At 35.9% G+C, this 22112-nt stretch overlaps 1 pseudogene; it reads right to left on the bottom strand.

Annotated features, from left to right (window-relative positions):
- Positions 1–19900: 19900 nt before the first annotated feature.
- Positions 19901–20386, bottom strand: LOC136398066 (large ribosomal subunit protein uL23 pseudogene; annotated as a pseudogene).
- Between the last annotated feature and the right edge of the window lie 1726 nt (positions 20387–22112).

The raw sequence follows: 22112 nt of genomic DNA, 5'->3' as shown, positions 1-22112 counted from the left end.
AATTAATGGAATAGTTTCTTGGGATGAAATACAGCTTTTATACTTCTTCATACATGTTTAAGGTTTTTCTCAATTTTTTCTACTTTGGATATACTTCAGAAAATTCTTACATCATTCCTGTTTATGAACTTTGATTATAATTCTCTCTCTTCTTTGTAAGCTCATTATTATTAATATTTTGAGTATTTTATGTTTTGATATGAGGTTGTTTTTGTTTTTAACATTTTGGGCTGGTTATTGGTGGGTTGCTCTTTTCAAACTAGAATAGAATAATTTTTGGTTATGGCAACTTTTTGTATTATTTACTTCATTAAATACGGTATTTTAAGAAACTACATGTTGCAGGTAGTTTTAAGCACTTGAAACACATGAGAGAATAAAACAGAGAAGATCTGTGCCTTCGTGTAGTTTATATTCTATTAAAGGCAATCAAGTATTTTTAAAGTACATTTTAGAGAAGGTTAAAAGACAATTAATAACAAAAAAAGATAGCTCTGGGTTAAGGGAAATTGGGAGGTCTTGTATCACAGAGGCTAATTGCAGTTTCCTTTCTTTTTATTTCTTAACTGAGAAGTGGGGAGACAGAGAGACAGAACACTGCATGTGCCCTGACCAGAATTCACCCAGCAAGCCCCTGATGGGGTGATACTCTGCCCATCTGGGGCCATTACTCTGTTGCTTGGCAACTGAGTTATATATTAGCATCTAGGGGATGCCATGGAGCCATCCTCAGAACCTGGGGGCCAACTCATTCCAAAAGAGTCATGGCTGCAGGGGGTTGAGGTGGGGGAAGAGAGAGATAGAAAGAAAAAAGGGAGAAGGGAAAGGGTGAAGAAGTAGATGGTCACTTCTCCTGTGTACTCTGACCTGGAATCAAACCCAGAGCATCCACATGCTGGGCGGACTCTTTACCAGTGGGTCAGCTGGCCAGGGCCTAATTGCAATTTTTAACAGGGTGTTTGGGATGGGCTATTATGGGAAATAGAAAAAATGGTATGGCAGAAATGAGTAAGAAAGTAATTTGTCTGGATGAAGAGATCTCAGGAAGAGGAAACAGTCACCACACAGACCCCACAACGGAATGTGCTATATTGTTCAAGGGGGTAAGTGTGGCATGAGCAAGAAGGAAATCAAAGCTAACTGTTCAACTGGGCAGATAGTAGAACATGAAGTCAGAGGCAAAATAAAGGAAGAAAGGGCAGATATTTTAGGGCCTTAAGGGTAGATAACAATATAGTTAATTGTATAAACTAAGACCACTTTAAAAATTAACATGTGTGCTAATAATGATCATACAAGAAAAATAGGCACAATCTGAAATTGTGCAGGGCAAACCAAGATGCATGTTTGCTTTAAAGTATATAATTTTAATAAATTTCATGCTACTTCAAGTGAGTTGAGGAGGTATTCCTCCCTCCCTCCTTCCCTCTCTCCCTCCTTTCTTTCTTTTTCTCCTTCCTTCCTTCCTTCCTTCCTTCCTTCCTTCCTTCCTTCCTTCCTTCCTTCCTTCCTTCCTTCCTTCCTTCCTTCTTTTCTTTTTCCTGTCTCTCTTTATTTCTTTTTGTCTGTCTTTATTTCTTTTCCTTTTTTATTATTTTGAGAAGTTGAATGACATGATTTGGATTACATTTTTTAAAGGAATAACCATTGTTACTTTGTGGAGCCTCAATGTAGAAAAACAAGTCTGAGAACAAGGAGACAAGTTAGAAGTCCACTGTAATAATTTCAGTAAGAAAAGGCCTCTGATGAGTGTGATGTCAGTAAAAGTGTTGAAAAGTAAATTGGATTCTAAATATATTTTAAAGGTGAAAGTGCAGGTAGTTCTGCTAGATAAGTGAAGGCAATGATTAAGCAGTTAACTAGGAATTTGTTTTTTTATGTAAGTATGGGGAAGCACAGAAGGAGCAAGAGAATTAAGTATTCATTCAAGGAAAATATGACTAACTGTTGAGCTGACTACAAAGAAAAAGATAACATTAAGGGTACAAGGAACATTCAAAAATAAAAATATAGTGGAGTAAGATCATGAAAAGTTTTATGAATTATGAGAGTTGGTAAAACAACTAGAGGAAATGAGTCAGAAAATGGGAAAGAATAATTGATGAGTTGCCATTATAGGTAATGACCAAGTTGAGTGGCACTGGAATGAATAATTAAGATTTCATCATAAGCCTGACCAGTGGTGGTATGTTGGCTAGAGCATTGACCTGGGATGCTGAAGTCCCAGATTTGAAACCCTAATGTTACCAGCTTGAGCACAGGTTTGCCAGCTTGAGTGTGGGACCATTGACATGATCTCATGGTCACTGGCTTGAACCCAAAGGTTGCTGGCTTCAGCAAGCGGTCATTGGTTCGGCCTGAGTCCCCTAGTCAGAGCACATGTGAAAAGCAATCAATGAAGAACTAAAGTGATGCAATTATGAGCTGATGTTTCTCATCTCTCTCCCTTCCTCTCTTCTGCTCTCTCCCTCTCTCATTAAAAAAGAGAGAGAGAGATTGCATCATAAGAGAGAAGTTATGCATGAGAGAGAGGCTAGCATTTTAGCAGAATCATTTCATCTATGTAGAAATAACCAATAATTTAGACAAGGATAGTGTTGAAGGAAGTTACAAAGAACCAGGAGGTAACACAGTTTGGGAGTAAATGGGAGTGGCTGGAAAGCCAGTGAAGGACCACCTATGTCAGGAATTAGCAAGCAACATAATTTGATAATGTGAGATCCAGTGCTGGGAAGATTTAGGGCAAAAGGAGTGCAAATGGACAGGAATTAGCAAAGAGGACAGTTGTTTTGAGAGCATTAATCAAACTTGATGAGTTTAAGTACCATTGTTTATGGCCCTGTGGAGTCTGAGGAACTAGAGGTAAAGGAAGGACCAACATGGAGAGAAGGCTAATGGGTGAACCTATATAACAATGGACTGATAGTATCACACTAAAAAATAAATGATCAACCTACATACCCATCACTTCTGCTGCCATTTCCCCTTCACTATTGCTGAGCACAGGGGGAAAATAAAATCTCCCATGAGAATTTGCAAAGTTATCAGCCAGATTTTCAGACAAAATTTACAACACTTTGATGGCTTAAAAATACAAAATCAAACTATTTATTTTTTTTTTAAATAAAGGGCTCCACTGTTTGGTAGTAAAGCCAGGCACTTCACAAAAACAAAAGCAAATTTCTCTCTGAAGGATTCATTTTTATTCCAGGTTTAAATTTTCTACAGAAAAAAATAACAAAACAGTTCCATGGAAAATTGGCAATTGAAAAAAGAAATTCCTTAAACCCACAAAAAATTAAACTGTCATGGTTGAAAGCCAAAACATAACAAAAAATTATATCCTTACAAGGATTATATACTGAAATCACCAGAGAAAAAAATAAGTTAAAAATGACTACTAGTATAAAAGAGTAATTGAGATGCTTAAATATTTGTGTAAAGACCAAACAAATTGGTGTTAAAAATTTAAAATATATGATTTAAAATTATAATTTGCAACTAAAGAGAGACTGAGCTATCTAGAAGAGAGAAGCATAGAAGTAGCTAAGATACAAGAAAATAACCAGCAAATCAATCTCATAGTCTGTAATGCATTAATTTCTTTAGTTCAAACTTGATTAAAGTTTGCTCTACTAAGGTTATTCTAGAATGTCTCCAATAACTTATTTCCTGAAATTCAATACACTAATACAGAGATTATTTTGCTTGATAATTTATAATATGACTCTTTTAGAAGAAAAGAGATGAGTAACTATTTTGCCAAAATATGAAATAAATATCCCTTAGCATGTTACGTTCAAATTTTAGTAGTTTCTTTTTAGAAAATATCATCTCAGCCCTGACCAGTGGCTCAGTGAATAGAGTGTAGGCCCAGCGTATGGATATCTCAGGTTCAATTCCCAGTCAGGTCACACAGAAGAAATGACCATCTTCTTCTCCACCCCTCTCCCTCCCCTTTTCTCTCTTTATTCTCCTCCCGCAGCCATGGCTCGATTGGCTTGAGAAAGTTGGCTTCACTGCATTATAGTTTTCAATTTGTTGAAATTTCAAGGGGAAAGATCAGAAGTATCTCTCACACTGCCATTACTCTGACCTCTGAGAGCTACCTATTCTTTCAAAGCAAGATTTTTGACATGGTGACCTACATATGTTATATTTCTTATTCCCTTACTTCCCATTTATTTGTTTTACTTACTGAAATTAGATGTTGGTCTTCCCCTCTCTGGAAATTCTTAAGGGAATTCCCCAGCCTCCCAAATGAAATTGCTTCTTAAGTGGATTAGCTATTTCACAGAGCAAAATTCAACTGTGTATTTCCCTTTCCCTCTTGGTGTGTCAGCTAATTGCAGCCCTAGTCCCTTAATAATTATAAGGAGAGTGTTGATGACTGGTTTTGGGAGAGTTAGGGAACAAAGCCAATTTACTAAGGAGAAAGCTTTCATGACATTGTAGTATAATGCTGATGATAGCTGCCCAGTGTTCTGGTTAGAACAACTTTATAGATTCAATGTGAAGGAAGAGAGGGGTGCTATTTCTTTCCAATTTATTGTTATAAGTTGAGTTTTACCTCTCAAAAGATACTGAATTCTAACTCTCAGTATCTATAAATATAACTTTATTTTGAAATAGGGTATTTCCAGATGATATAATTAAGCTGAGATCACTAGGTTAGCTGTAATCCAAAATAAATCCTTATAGAAAGGGGAGATTAGGACACAGTGATACACACACACACACACACACACACACACACACGGATAGCATTATGGGAAGATGGAGGGAGATCAGGGTGATGCTCCCTTCTCCAAGTTATGCCAAAGATTGTCAGTAAACAACCAGAAGCTAGGAGACTGTCATGAGATAGATTCTTCCTCATAGCCTCTTAGGAACTAACCCTGCTAACATCTTGATCTTGGACTCCTGGTTTCCAGAGCTGTGAGATAATAAATTTCTGTTGTTTAAGCCATCAGATTAGTGGTTCTTTGTTACAGCAGCCCTAAATGAATATGTGTTCTGTTTAGAAAACTAAATGTTGAGATCATTCCTTTCCCTTGCAGGACATTTGGTTTTGTCCAAAACATTGATGGAGACTTTTGGGTTCATGCAAAACATCCATTATATTTAAATCTTATTCTTCTGTAAGATTAGAACCCCAACCCATCTACCTAATCCCATGTATCATTACCAGTTAGGTAATGGAGGCAGGAAGGATTATTATTAGCAATAAAATAATAATGCAATTATTGGACCAAGAAAACATGATAGTGTTTTTTTTTTTTTTTCTAATGTATTAATTCTGTAAACCAGAAGTATAAATAAATGTTATGGGCTATTTGAAGCCAAGGATGTTTTCTAAGCATGGACATTTGGGACCATTTGTCATGAACCAAATATGCTTATGGACATTTTGGATAGAATCAAATTTCAAGGACCTTTTGACATGGCCCGAATGACTCTGGGAACATTTGGACAGAACAAAAAATCTGGTAATCTTAATGTCTGTTTTAGTCAGTTTTATTAGAAATGCACTGGTAGGAAAATTCTCTCAAACCTAAAAAAAATGTACTTTACTTCCACTGACACTGGAAAATTATCTGGAATTAGAAACATTCATGGATTTTTAAAAATAAGAAATCAGAAGAGAATTTATTAGGTATGCATGGGTGAAATTGTTTTAAACCATTAATATAAAAATACCTTAGATGTTTAAATAAAATTTATTATAATACATTATTATAAAAACAGTAATATATTCTCTGTAAAAATTTGAAATCAAATTCTGATTATACATAAAGGCACAATAAAAAATAGCCCACAATTTTAGTACTCAGAGATAAATATTTTTCTTGTCCAGCCAGTTTTTAATTTTTAATATACTTCTATAATTTTATTTACAATATTTTCACAATATTTTCATATATCAATATTAATAATAACAACAAAATGTTGATCATGATAATCAACAATAATTGGACACTCATTTTGTGTCAGTACATGATTCTGCCCATACTTTGATTGATATGAACACTATATTTGTTTTAATTTTCAGCTGTTAAAACTGAAAACTTAGAGATTTTAATTATATAACATTTTTATGTATTTCTGAATACTGCTTCTGTGTTCACACAACCATGTAAAATGCCTTTGGTGATTATTGCAAAGTTGCCCTTCAACAATATTATATTGAATTTCAGTGCATCTAGAAGGTGATGAGAGTTCTCATTTGGTCCAATATTATTGGTAGTATATATTTCACTAAAAATCAAAACATAAGACAAAATGAGCAATTTGACAGTTATTGTTAGTGAACTCTGGCAGTTAATTTGCATTTCTTTAAACATTAACTATATTTATGGATTATTAATATTTATTCTTCTCAAATCAGCTTTTGCAATATATATTTGGCTGCTTCTTTCTGAAATGTTTCTCAACCAAATATCATAGATTAGTTATATTTATATTATATTTATATAATCTACTCATTCCTTTGTCCCAATTGATTAAAGTACAGCTATAGCTCCAGTTGGAGCCATCAAATGATCTTCCTCAGCAGTATAATACTGGATAATTATAGAATTTTGTAAGTCTCTGTTCAAATCATCCACTAGGAATGACCATAAAGCTGGGTTTGAGTAAATGATGGAATGTTATATATATTTATTGTTCGAAATGTATTATTATCTGCATTGCTCAGTATGATAGCAGGTATCCATATGTGGCTATTGGTTATTTGATGTGACTAGCATGACTGCAGAATTGTATTTTTCATCTTCCTGAGTTTTAATTAATTTAAAAGCAAATTCATAGCCGCACATAGCTAGAAACTAGTACTGAACAGCGCAGCTCGAGACAGAAAAGGACAAAGCCGGTGTGCAGAGAAACCCGAGATTCTGCGGCACTGGAGGAACGGAAGGGATAATGACAGACTCTGAGAGCTTTTGAGCTTCGGGTTCTTCGTTCCAGTTTCTGATGACGCTAAGCTGCGCATTTCCTGCTCTGGATTCAGAGAACTTTTCTAGCATTACAAATAATGCTCTGGTTCTTTTCTTGGGCTATTTTTCCAACTGTGTGTCCTACTAGAATCAATTTTTTTGAAACATATTTTCCTAGAGGATTGATTATTTAGCTGAGACTTTGACAATAATAAGAATTCACTGCATTTTCTAAAAATTTTAATAATGTTTTTTTTAATATGTGATGGTATATTTCCTTTTTAATTATATATATATTTTCTTGATAAGAGTTGTCTGAATTTCTTAATCACTTTTTGTGTTTGCTAGTTAAAGGATGAGGTTCTTCTTTGTTTAAATTCGTTTTTGCTACCCTCTTTATATCTGTTGTAATTTAAACATTCTTCTAATGCTATATCAAAAATAATTTTGTTAAAATACCAGGCCAGGTATTTTTGTCTGTAAACTTCTACCTAACTTTTAAGAAACAAAAATATTCCAAAGTTACTCAAACTCTTTCAGGAAATGTAGAAAATATAATCAAACCATGTTACCTATATTCATGTATATACCATGATACTTATCCCTAATATCAACACTAGAAAAAAGTATGAGAAAAAAATTACAGGCCAATCTCTCTCATAACTATACAAACTCTTAAGCAAAATATAATCAGGTTTCAGTAAAGTGTAAAGAATTTATCATGATATAATTGGTTAATCTTAAGCAATACATTTAAGATTTATTAATAACACTTTATAAATGTTGTTAAATCCTCAGAGATATATATGAAAGCAACATAGAGGAGTGTCAATACTTCTGTAATTAATGTGAAGTACAGTGTAATTATAATTTTAAATAAAACCTCTAAAAATCCTCATGGAAGTGATTTTTGGTGAATAAAATTTGACTAATTTAAAATTTCTCGGTAAGAAAAAAAACCAATAAGATCAAAGGTACTCCTGAAAAATAAGAATGAGGTGGTAAGGCATACCCTATCGACTATCAGCTATTAAGATGATGATAAATTTAGTGTCATTTTAAAACAACAAATTTATTCTTTCACAGTTTTGCAAACTAAATCTTTCAGTACCTTCCTCTCTCTGAGGGGCCTAATGAATAATCCATTTTTGGCCTCTTTTTTTTATTTTATTTACTTATTTTTAACTTTTCCATTGATTTGAGAGAGAGAGAGAGAGAGAGAGAGAGAGCAAAGCATCAACTCCTTGTTCTATTTAGTTGTGCATTCATTGATTGCTTCTCGGATGTGCCCTGACCAGGGTTGAAGCCCTGACCTCTGCTATGTTGGAACTATGCTCTATTCACTGAGCAACGCAGCCAAGGCCAATTTGGCAGCAGCATTCCTGGGCTTCTCTGGCATTTGACTGCATCACTCAAATGTCTGCTTTATAGCCCTAGCTGGTTGGCTCAGTGGTGGAACATCAGCCAGACATGTGGATGGCCTGAGTTCAATTCCTGGTCAGGGTACACAGGAAAAGCAACCATCTGCTTCTCCACCCCTCACCCCTCTTACCTCCCCTTCTCTCACTAAAATATATATATATATATATATATTTCATTTGTTTTTATTTCACCTTTCCCCTTGTCTATGTGTCTCCTCTTCTATCTCTAATTTCTTTCTGCCTTTCTATTATACAAACACTTATCATTGAATTTTGAGCCTACTCTGACAGCCCAGGATTGTCTTCATTTCAAAATCCTTAATCATATTTAAAGGATTCTTTCTCAAATAAGATTAAAAATCAGAATTGCAGGAATTTTATCTGCAGATCTCTTGTGGGGACATTTTTTGGACTATCACATATAATTATGGTATTCAGTAAATATTACTTGGTTATTCAATCAAGTTAACATATTGAGACTAAATTTTTTTTTTTTTTTTTGCATTTTTCCAATGCTGGAAACGGGGAGGCAGTAAGACAGACTCTCGCATGTGCCCGACCGGGATCCGCCTGGCATGCCCACCAGGGGGCGATGCTCTGCCCATCTGGGGCGTCACTCTGTTGCATCCAGAGCCATCCTAGCGCCTGAGGCAGAGGCCAAGGAGCCATCCCCAGCGCCCGGGCCATCTTTGCTCCAATGGAGCCTCGGCTGCGGGAGGAGAAGAGAGAGACAGAGAGGAAGGAGAGGGGGAGGGGTGGAGAAGCAGATGGGCGCTTCTCCTGTGTGCCCTGGCCAGGAATTGAACCCGGGACTCCCGCACTCCAGGCCAACGCTCTACCACTGAACCAACCGGCCAGGGCCAAGACTAAAGTTTTTACAATTGATTAAAGTATATTTCTTACATTTGCTATATAAGTAATGAACACTTTATAAATTTCTAACAGTAAAGTTTCGCTAGATGGTATGGCTTCACACTACTCTGAGTTCCTGCATGCCTGTTTTATAAATCATAGAACTTAAAAGTATCTCTAGGGGTTGGTTACTGTTTTTCCTTGCCTCTAGGCACAGCTACATTTAACCGAACACGGGAAGAGAGGTGTCTACTCTATTCTTAAAGATCTTCAGCAAAAGAGATTATATAATCTCTCCCAACAACACATTTTGGCATTTAAGCACTGAATATTTAAAATCTAACTCTAACATTCCAGAGCCATGGGAAATAGTAAAACCTTTATAACTTACACAATTACTAAGAAGTTCAACGGTTGATGCAGTGGACTGCAAATATGAAACAAATAAAAAAGCTAGAACAACGAACAGATTTTATTTTTACTACCACTGATATTACACACCTCAGATATAACCTGGCATAGGGATAAATTTTGATCTTGCTCTTTCAAGTCTTTTAGAAAAAAAAAATGAGTTTCCCCTATCAAAAGTAACTTTAGTCTGAAATGATGAAAAAATATAGGAAAAAAGGCTTTCAAGTTCATGTCACTCTCACAGATTTTTCTTTCTAATACCAAGTCACAGTTTGAGAGGAGGGAGGGAATGGGGCTAGGGTAAGGGGGAGGTCTAAAGCAAATATTAAAAAAATAATTAAGCACAAAATAGCCTGGTTGTTTTAACTCTTAAATTATACAGAAATTTTGACAATTTTACTTGAGAAGACATAAATCGAGGATGGATATCTTATGTTAAAGAGCTTTGTTATTTAAAAGACTTAATCCGGACGAAAGCAGCAAATTATGCTTTGTTCACATAATATTTTGATTATCTCTTTTATATTCTCAGATACATTTTTTCTGACAGCATCTCCATGATATGTAGCTCAAACAACCATCCACATTTGCCAAGGCAAAAATATCATCTGATTCATTGTCCTTGGACATCAGTGTTTTGCAACTGCCTGCTCTGCTCTGTCTGTGTAGAGATTATGTAGAGTGTGGTGTGGGTACTATCCTCTGAGAATAAAAAGCCGAAAAGGGATTGTCTAGGATCCGGACCACCACCTAAATGTCCTAAATGTGGAAAACATCTTTTCTATACTCTGGAGACTCTATTATATACATTATATGTGTGTGTGTGTGTGTGTGTGTGTGTGTGTGTGTGTATATATATATATATTGAGAGAGAGAGAGAGAGAGAGAGAGAGAGAGAGTTATTTATATTATATAATGTAAATAAGATAATACTATCTACTTAAAGCAAGGACCTTAATCTTGATTCTTAAAAGTTTCTCAGCCCTGGCCAGTTGGCTCAGTGGTAGAGTATTGGCCTGGCATATGGACGTCCTAGGTTTGATTCCCAGCCAGGGCACACAGGAGAAGCAGCCATCTGTTTCTCCACCCCTCCCTCTGTCCCTTCTTTCTCTCTGTCTCTCTCTTCCCTTTCCACATCCATGGCTAGGTTGGAGCAAGTTGTCACCGGGTGCGAGGATGGTTCCATGGCCTTGCCTCAGGTGCTACAATAGTTCAGTTGCCGAGCAATGGAGCAACGGCTTCAGATGGGCAGAGCATTTCCTTGTAGGGGACTTGCCAGGTGGATCCCAGTTGGGGCGCATGCAGGAGTCTGTCACTCTGCCTCTTCACATCTCACTTAAGAAAAATTTAAAAAAAAGTTTCTCTGAGACATTATTTTGTGAAAGGATTGCTTTACAATAAGTCTCTGAATTACAAACATCTGACCTAATGTACAATGCGTACTTAGAAACAGAGTGTCATAAGGGCTATTGGTAAAATCAGTTGGATATCAGTGAAAATGATATCATAGAGTTACTCAACTCCATGGCAAAGAACTAATGAAGACCTTATGGAACTAGAGCACCAGATGATAGCATTTAGGGAATGAAACAGGAATTGAGAAACTCCAGAACCGAAAAAGTTTTCTACAGAAGAGTTAGCCGATGCTTTTAGTCTCATTGAAGCAAGAACAGCAACATTAAAGGAGCAAGATCCTGATGCAGAGAGGGTTACCAAAGTTTACGGTACAGTCACCAAAGGCCTGAGATGCTACAGGGCCATTTATGATGAGGAAAAAAAAAAAAGCTCTGTACAAACCTCTCTTGATGCCTGCTTCAGGGACCTGAGTCCAGCAGCAGAATCAAACCATGGCTCTCTACCACCAGTCCCGTCCTCTCCAACAAGTCCGTTATCTTATTTTTTTATTTTTTTAGAAATTAAATTTAGTGTGGTGACATTGATTGATAAGAGTATATAGATTTCTGCCTGACTTGGCCGTGGTACAGTGGATAGAGCGTTGGACTGGGATGCGGAGGACCCAGGTTCGAGGTCCTGAGATCGCCAGCTTGAGCATGGTCTCATCTGGTTTGAGCAAAGCTCACCAGCTTAGACCCAAGGTCGCTGGCTCGAGCAAGGGGTTACTCGGTCTGCTGAAGGCCCACAGTCAAGGCACATATGAGAAAGCAATCAATGAACAACTAAGGTGTTGCAACAAAAAACTGATGATTGATGCTTCTCATCTCTCTCCGTTCCTGTGTGTCTGTCCCTGTCCATCCTTCTCTCTGACTCTCGCTATCTCTGTAAAAAAAAAACAAAAAACAAAAAAACAAAAAAAACCCAGTATATAGGTTTCAGGTAAACATTTCTATAGCATTTGAACTATTGATTGTGTTGTGTGCCCATCACTCAAAGTCAAGTCATTTTCTGTCACTGTATACTTGTCCCTCTTTACTCCTCTCCTTCACTACCCTCGCCCTGATACCCATTTCACTTTTATCTATGTCCATGCGTCTTAGTTTTATATCCCACTTATGTGTGAAATCATATAGTTCTTAGCTTTTTCTGATTTACTTATTTTACTCAATATACTGTTTTCCAGATCCTTCCACGTTGTTCTAAATGGCAATGTCATCATTTCTACGGCTGGGTAGCATTCTGTTGTATGTATGTACTACATCTTCTTTATCCAGTCCTCGATCAAGGGATACTTTGGTTGTTTCCATGTCTCAGCCACCATGAATAATGTTGCGATAAACATGGGGGTTCATGTGTCTTTGAGTACCGATGTTTTCTGAGTTTTTTGGATAGATACCCAGTAAAGGGGTTGCTAGGTTGAATAGGTAATTCTATTCTTCATTTTTTAAGGAACCTCTGTGCTTTCTTCCATAATGGTTGTACCAGTTTATATTGCCACCAACAGTGAATGAGGGTTCCTTTTACTCCGCAGCCTCTCCAACACTTGTTATTATGTGTCTTGTTGATAACAGTCAATTGAACAGGTATGAGTTGGTATCTAGTTGTAGTTTTAATTTGCATTTCTCAAATAGCTACTGAAGGAGAGTATCTTTTTATATATCTATTTGCTGTTTGTATGTCTTCATACAAATGTCTGTTCAGGTTCTCTACCCACTTTTTAATTTGGTTGCTTGCTTGTTTGTTGCTGAGCTTTGTGAGCCCTTTATATATTTTGGATATTAACCCCTATCAGAGCTTTGTTTGTGAATATCATTTTCCATTTGGTTGGCTGCTATTTTGTTTTGTTGTTTGTTTCTTTTACTGTGCAGAGATTTTTTAGTTTAATATAACATCATCTTTTGCATCATCCAAGATTAAAGTTGTATTTGAAAATATTTAAGTATTTATATGCACAGAAAGGTAAAAATAAATACTATGTTAAGACAAACATCTGTCTAAGTTGCATTTAATAGGTAATTGTACCTGTTCCAACTTACATACAATCTCAAGGAAAAAAAAAACCCTACAGAATGTATCTTGTTCATAACCCAGGACTGCCTGTAATCCCAAATGGTTCTTGATTATTAATACGAATTGTCTAGAGTTTCTTATATACATCCTGCTTATAATCATCTTATTTAATGTAACATAATTCAACTCTCCTGATTTTTAAAAAATGATAGTAGTTTGGCAATGTGCCTAATCTTTGGTGATACTACTTAATCACTGTAATGTAAAGAATGGTTTATAAGTGATATGCAGAATATCCCCTAGGAATTGTTCAGCATCTGACAAATTTAGAAGTTAGTCAAATGTACTGTAAGTATAAATCCTGAGATAATAGATTAGCACTTGGAAAAATGATGACAAACCAAGGGACTGCTGCAGTCTAGCAAAGACTGACCTTCAGAAAAGAAATCGGGAGTGAAGGAAGTGTCTTCAAATGTGGGTGTTCTGCTTAGAGTCACACTGTATTTTGATTTACTTGAGTGTATTTCAAGATGCAGAATGATATCTCAAGAGGGTTGAATGATATGTGATTTTCAAATTAAATAGCTTAATCTAACAATTATATATTTGTTAGATGATTACAACTCTTTCTTCAACTTTGAATTTGTAAGAACAATTTACAGTTTGTTCTTTGTGAGAGATTTTTGTCTTTTCTCTTTGTGTCTTTGGGGATTTCACGAATTTAGGTTTCCCAGAAAATGGAAATTTTCTTCAAGCAGGTAATGATGAATAATGTCTTATAGGTTAGTATGAATGTGGGGTTATAAAAAAGGAGAGTGAGGAGGGTAACAAATTGTCAACAATGGAATAGATCTTATCATGCCAATAATCTTAAGAAAATTCTACATTTTTATCTTAATGTTAGAGATTAAAATATTTTGAAATGCAGTTTTAAAAAATAGTCAATTCATCAGTTACAAGCCTTTGCTTTAAACGTTCCCTGTAAATTACTAGATAAAATATTTTAAATCATGATTTTTCGTCAAAATAGGCAAACTTACTTTAAGTGAGAAAAAAAAAATGTTGTTACTTACTAAAGTCTGAATATATAATGTAGTTCCGAACAAATCTTTATCCATGGTTGACTTTTTAAAGTTATAATTCTTTATTTATTGATTTTAGTGAGAGAAAGGAAGAGAAAGGAGACAGAGATATGTTGTTCCACTTTTTTATGAATTCATTGGTTGATCCTTGCATATGCTCTGACCAGGGATTGAAACCAGAACCTTGGCATATCAGGATGGTGCTCTATCCAACTAAACTCTCCTATCAGAGCCTAGGTGACTTTTTAATATCTTTCTTTTTAAATCCTTAATCTTGAGAACCCAAAAAACTGGCTGACCCATTTCTCTTTCACTTTTCTTATTATGTTTTACCAGGGATGTTTTCATTAGTGGAATGGGTAGATAGAAGTAGAATAGTAAAAATAGTCAATGAAACTTAGACGTTTACATAAAGGGAAGGGCAATTGAAGTGGGAACTATAATAAACAGAAAACTCAGTTAAAATAGAAGTTAGAAGAGAGAACTCTCATGCACATGTCACTCAGTGTTACTGACTGAAAAAGGAAGACACTTATCTTGCTACTAGGAAAGGAAGTGATGCTACTTCACTACCCTAGCAGGAGAAAGAAAAGATTCCTTCTTGCCCAGTAACAGCTCAGCCAATGGAAAACTGCTATAAGTCAGCCAATAAAAAGTCACTATGCTTCAAACTTTTAATTTCCTCCAATGGACTCTATATTTACAACAGCTCTTCTAAATCTATAAAAGAGTGTTCCTTTCCTTTGTTTCACTGGAATTTGCTGTGGTTTGCCATTAGACCGCATGTCCTGAATTACAATCACAATCCTTGGTTGTTCCCAAGTAAGCTCATTTTTTCTGGATAACTATCTGGCAACTTGGGGAATGACCATGAGTGACTATGAGGTTTTTCTAGTTCATCATCCCTCTATTTTCTTTCCAACTTGAGTGCTCTGCATCTGACACACTACTTTGGACCCATTTTTGTAATATTGTTTTGCAAACAATAGAATCTGTATTAGCAATAAAAAGGGGGGGGGTGGAATAAAAACAAAATCACAAATAGCATTTATGGGAAATAAGCAAAATGCTTATAGATCTTTGCTCATCTACTCCCATACAAAGAGTATTTGGTTGGTGAAAAAGTGCACAAATACACTATAAATTATTTAGAGTATTGATTACCAAATCATTGTTTCAAAATAAATTGATTTATGTACAAAATGTTAATATAAAGAATGAGAATAAATCATGTGAACACATGAATTTTAATTTTTGTTATATATTGTAATTTCTTTGTAAAATGAATAAAGGCCTTTGTTTTGAGTCACAGTGATAGGCCATCAGAGAAAATCATACCATAATAGCATTTAAAAGCAGGTAGTAAATCTGAACAAAATATTTGTCATTACTGGCAAAATGAAAGTGGCTCACATGTTAGGATCATGTAATTGGGAGCCAGGAATGCTTTATACAAAAAATGATTTCTGTCACAACGTAAGGAAAAATTGATATTATAGGAAGAACATTTATCACATAGAGAACTTTTATAAAATGGTGAAAATGGCTTTATAAATAATAGGTATATTAGAAGAAATATTTGAGGGGTTGACTAATTCTTTTCATGCAATCTTGGTTCCCATGACTCAAATGTATATATTGTTGAGCAAACACTGATCTGTATCATCCGGAACTGGAAAACAAAGCTGGCCTCAGGGTTACCTGTCACCCTCCATGCCAATAAAAAGAGACAAGGACTGAGTGGGTGTAAGACAGTGGTTCTCAAACATTTTAAAGTTGGGGCGCATTTAAAACCCTACAAATAATTGTAGGCCCACTATATACAAATTTCTGAGAAATACGTTATAATAATTAAGTCAAATATTAAAGAAAATATATAAAGTCCAAGCGTGCTTTTATGGTAATTAAACTAAATAAACACAACAAAATTAAATTTATTCTGACATTAAAAAACATTTTTATGTTACATATTTTGAGTTATGCTTTTAGAATTCATAAAAAAGATGGGTGAAAAAAATTAAAAATGACAAAAAAGGTTATTTTTTATATATATATTGATACATTCTTAGTAAGATTTAGTAAATTCAGCAGGTCTGGGCCTGAATGAGTTAAGTTTTTTCATTCTTGTGTTTATGAGAAACATGAGCCTGATGTGTCCTAGCGATTTCTTCAATGTTTGGGCATATATTTGAAAGGCAAACTCTCATTTTCTCATCAACTCATTGAAGAATTCCTCTCTTTTTACTCTTAATTGTGTTGAGTGCAGAAAACCCCCACCATACATATCATCTTAACTTGACACCAAACAAAGGATAGAAGAAACTTGCCTTCAGTCTTTCTGGGAACATGGGGGGGTAGTGTAAACAATCCAGCACCACAGTTTAACAGCCTTTTGCAACCTAATCAGGCAAGTGTGGTGGGGGGTTGGGCAGACTGTCAGCTTACAGCCAATTCTCACACCTCTGTCCCCCAAAATCTAAACTCAAAAACCCTGTTGGTCTTTTGGTCCCCAACAGGCACATATTTCTCTGGAATACCATAGGGCACACCTGGAAATTTTTTAGGCCTTAGAAGTGGTTGGCAAACTCATTAGTAAACAGAACCAAATATCAATGGTACAATGATTGAAATTTCTTTTGAGAGCCAATTTTTTTAAACTTAAACTTATAGGTAGGTACATTCCTTATCAAGGTAGCACCTGCATGTGGTATTTTATGGAAGAGCCACACTCAAGGGGCCAAAGAGCTGCATGTAGCTCATGAGCCACAGTTTGCTGACCAGGATTCTAGGGCACACCAGTGTGCCCTGGCACACACTTTGAGAACCACTGGTATAAGATGTGACTTTAATTTCAAATTGCAGTAACTTGAGAAGGCAGGTGACTCCTGTCCAAAAGAACTGCCGTCATACTCTCCTTGTGCTGCCAGTATTATAGGGTTTGGGGCTGTTAGTAACCGTGTGAGGAACAAAGTCCATGCAGTTAGTGACATAGCAATGTGTGGGAGTCCACGTCTGTTGGAGTGCCTCCCTGGAATGGCCTTCTGAAATTGGCACAGGACTATCTGGTGTCTTTGATGTTGCTCCAGGATGGCCAGTGTCTGGCTCCTCTGGGAGCCATCTGTGCCCTTGGGAACTTTCTGCAAGAGAACTATCTGTATTTCTCAGGCAACAGAATAAAGATTGAGGGTTGTGTACTTAGCTCCTAGTTATAGTACCTTAACTCCTTGAAAGAAACTTTGTGACTCAGCCCTTACAGAAAATTATTGTAATTTAGCACTTTATACATCAACAATTCAAATGTCTCTTTATAGGTTCCATTATTGATTGATTGAGAGAGAGGGACAGACAAGGACAGGCAGACAGGAAGAGATGAGAAGCACCAATTCTTTACTGTGGCACCTTAGTTGTTCATTGATTGCTTTCTCATATGTGCCTTTACTGGGGGGCTACAGCAGAGCCGGTGACCCCTTGCTTAAGCCAGTGACCTTGGGTTCAAGCTGGAGAACTTGGGCTTCTATCCAGTGATGTTTGGGTTCAAGCCAGTGACTGTGGTGTCATGTCTATGATCCCACATTCAAGCCAGTGAGCCTACACTCACGCCAGTGAGCTGGAGCTCAAGCTGGTGCCTTTGAGGCTTTGACCCTGGGTCCTCAGTGTCCCAGACCTATGCTTTATCCATTGCGCCACCGTCTGGTCATGTAGGTTCCATAAATGTTATGTTTTGAAATCATGGTGATTCATATATTGATATAATTGTCAAATCAGCAAGTTATTTTATTAAGGGCTTTCTTAGGAAATAGGATTCATTAAAGAAGGGGGGTTGTGAAATGACAGATTTGTCAGCTGGGTCCCTTAACTCCTAGGTCAGAGGTTAGGGTTGGCTAATTGCCTTTTCTACAATGTATGGATTATGGAGTAGAAAATAGATATAAAGTACATTAATTGAAAGTTTAAGACTTCATTATAATGACCCTTATATTTGGTCATTTTCTGGAGAACTGAGAACCTGGGGATAAATCAAAGATTGCATTGCTGTATTAGTAGGTAGTGTTTTAGAGAGAAATAGAATTAGATTTGTTCATGTAGCAAATATTTTAAATACTTATGGAATGCTCAGGAAAAAGCATGGTAAATAAAATATTAGGTTACTTGTCAAGGCTTTAGGAAAAAACTATCTCTTTAAATGGATCTTCAGTTACTTCTTTTGATCACCAAGAATGTTGGTAGGCATGATGAGTCAGGGGGAAAAAAGCCTACTTTTAATCTAGGTCCATGTCAGGCAGTTGTAAGGAGCTTTTCCAGCTGATATGCGAATGCATTAGCTCAACAGATCTAGAATTTCTTCTGCATTACAGGGGGCTGAACACTTAAATACATGAAGTAAAGTGATGCTATCATCACTTCTGTGCATTTTTTTTTAATTAAGCAACATGGGCAGTAGATGCCTGAAAAAAATCTTTTAGTATTCTTACAACTAAAGAATACACACAAGAAAGGGGGGAAAGAAGAGGAAGAAGAAGAAGAAGAAGAAGAAGAAGAAGAAGAAGAAGAAGAAGAAGAAGAAGAAGAAGAAGAAGAAGGGACTTAAGCATTATATTATGATGAGAATACCTCTAATAACAAGGTTGAAATGCTAAATAATCTAAATAATCAAGCTCCTGACAGATATTCAACTTAGACTCTGCATTGTTCTAAATGTTGAGGCAAAGTATCTAATAGAGGAAAAGTGAATAACAAGGTAAGATATCAGATTCATCATGGCCAGTTATACTAATTAAATTAAAATCAATACACAATTTAAAAGTGGATCCAAGCATACTCACAGGTACCTAAACCATAGATATGCTTTGAAGTACCAACCAGACCAGAGCTATTCATAGCTTCCTATAATACACTGCTCACACATATTAGGGGATATTTTATTGCTTCATATTCATTTTAAAATAACCTCTAATTTTTGTGAGCAGTATATATTATCTTCTTCAGGGAAAACAATCAATTTGAAGATCAGTAGACAATGCCACTGAGGTGAGGAGGTTGCAAATGCTTTCCAAAATACCTAAAAATAATCACCATTAACATTTCTCAGAAAATATTTAGTTTAGTTTTCTAGATTTCAAATTTAATGGTTTACCTTGAATAACATGTTTTGACACTTCCATTGTAGAACTGTGGGACTGATATTATCAATAAGAAAAATACGATATTGTATAATTGAAGGACTTTGGAATCTTTTAGTCATACTTTTTTTTTGCTAGCCTGTTTTTTCTTTTTAAAAGTAACTAAACAAAGCAAGCAGAATAGGAATCCAGAGAGTTTTAAGTTGGCTATAAAAGTATATAATAACATGGAATGCTAAAATCAAATGATTGGAATGGAAAAATATTACACAGAGCTTTCTTAGCTAGTGCTATGCAAGTTATAATGAAGAAATCATAATCCCTCGGAATAAACAGCTGTCATGTGGAAGAAATATACCAACAACAGAAAAGCAAACTAGTGGACAAAACTGGAGAAAATAATGTCTGACCTTATTACTACAAAGTCTAATCAAGTCTTCCATGATTAAGTAATAACTGTTTGTAGTGGCATGTAAGAGGTGATGGTGTATTTTATAAAAATTGATATAAACTTTTAGGGATGTAAATATTTAAAATATGAAATAAATTCATTAATTTATTTTTAAATAAAAGACTGTTCTTAGAAGGTAGTAGTCCCCAAATTTATTTACCCATCAGATTTTCTTTTTACAGTGAAAAATTTTTATATTTAGAACTAACCTGCTGGACTCAGTTTAGATGGTCCCAATTTTGTTGGCAACATCTATAGCATGATAGTCTAGAGCCAGTCGAACATATATGCTTTCTTGTCTCCCTGGGGCCTGATCAGGGTGTTAACCTTGGTTGCATGAGTGTCTTAAGTCTTCTTCACAGCCTATTTGATTTGGTGCTTGTTGGCCTTGACATCCCCAGTGAACACAAGTGTGCTGTTGTCTTCTGTCTTTTTCATGGCTGACTCAATAGTCAGGGGACTTGATGATGGCATAGTGGTCAAGTTTGTTTCTCCTGGGAGTACTGCTTTGAGGATATTCAGGCTGCCTTCAGAGCTGCAGTGTCTTTAGCTGTAGGAACGTGGGGACCAGCAGATATTCTCTTTGCTTTTCTTTTTCGTGACAGTGAACACCTTTCAGTACCTCTCCTTCTGTTTTCAAAGGCTTTGTCTTGGCTTTGGCTTTGGGAGAGGCGGGGGCTTCCATCCTTGCTTTTAGTGCCATCTTCATGAAACGTTTCAACTCTGTCTTTTATTTTACTTTACTTTTTTATTTTATTTTATTTATTTTCCAACTGATCCTGAAATTTCACCACAGGCCTACTGAGTCAGAATTTCCTTGGGTGAAAGTCTGATTTTTAATATCTGTGATTTAAAAGAAAGTGACCAACAAACCAGTAAATAAACAACAAAAACTCTCTAAGGACCACTGTTTTTTAAGCTTAATTTTTCTGTAGCTCTTTGTTTCTCTTTGTTTTCTAAGTTTTATATCTGGATCTAGTCCGATTACCATAGTCTTCTAAAATATCTTGCTCCACATTGATAATTTTGCTTTTTACAATACTAGGAACCTAATATTATATCTTCTCAGGCAGTGCGCCTGGTGTTACCCAAGTAAAAAACAAAACAACACCACCACAAAATACAGATAGCTTGGTGTTACAGACACTTTGTTTCGATGTATCATGTATCTGTGATAAATAAAGGATCAAGAGTGTAGTTTCTGTAAAATGTGGTTTAGGAATATTTCAAGTCCTTCAAGAATGTGTTTTAACTATTTATTCATTTATTTATTTCACAAGATCTTTTGAATTCTGGAACTGTGACAGGTACCTTGGTGGTATGTGTTGGGTTGCTACTCCCTTCTTTCACGGGGTTTGTATTACAGCTCAGTGGGTGGGTGCCTCACTTGTATAGAGATAGGCTCAGGCTTCTCTACAAATCTTAAGAATGACATTGGTGTCGAACTTTTTGTTGTCACTGCTGTCTTTTCCTAAGCCCAGGACTGATGGAAGGAGCAGTGTGTAGTCAGCTATCTCTGTAACATAAATTAGTTATAAGGTTTCTGATTTGGCTGACAGCAAAAGCAGATCACATCAGTGTCTGTTGCTGCATAATCTCACAGTCAGCAGTGTTTTGATCCAGAGCAAGGGAACAACTCTCATGACTTTAGGCCAGTGTCACCTGTCTAACAGATGTTTTCTAGCAATTATAATGTTATGAAACTTCCAGTGCACGAATGCATGCATGCACTTGTATATATACATACTGTATTGTGTGTGTGTGTGTGTGTACAAAATCTCTACATGCTTGTTTGTTCTTTTCTGTACCTGGCTGCTGTCTACAAGTATTGATCCTAGGCCATGGAAGAAATATAAACAAGGAGGTGACATAATCATATGTTCATTGTTGGAATGGGTTTGGCAGCAATTTGAAGAATTGAATATAGGAGTAGGGAACTAAAGTCAGGAAGACATTTAGTCTCTATTGGATTGTCCAGGTGAGAAATAATAAAGATCAGTGAAGTTGGAGTGAAAATTATTCAAAAATATTTGTAATATAAAATTGATATTTATTAGGGAATAAGCATATGGGGTTGGTAGAATTTTACAGAAAAGGGTTATTAATACTGATTAGGGTTTCAGTTGTTTTTCTCTTGAGTAAATAGGGATTTAGAGAAGCCACTTACTGGAGAGAAGTGAGAAACTTGGTCTAAAGGAGAAATTAACAAATTCAAAGTTGAATTTTCTAAGTGTGAGATTTTTCTATGGTTGCAATTGGATATGTTCAGTAAGCACTCAATTAAACAAATCTCAGTTTCAGAAGAGAAATCCAAGATGACATTGTACATTTGGGAGTTATCAGATAGATATTAAAATCACAGGAGCAGCTGAAGTCAAGGGGGGGGGCATGAAAGTATATATGCTAAAAATAAACAAAGCCAAGGATAAAAAATA

Source organism: Saccopteryx leptura, chromosome 3, assembly GCF_036850995.1.
Source record: "Saccopteryx leptura isolate mSacLep1 chromosome 3, mSacLep1_pri_phased_curated, whole genome shotgun sequence".
NCBI classification, from domain to species: domain Eukaryota; kingdom Metazoa; phylum Chordata; class Mammalia; order Chiroptera; family Emballonuridae; genus Saccopteryx; species Saccopteryx leptura.
The sequence above is the reverse complement of the archived record's forward strand: the minus strand, read 5'-3'. Positions and strand labels throughout refer to the sequence as shown.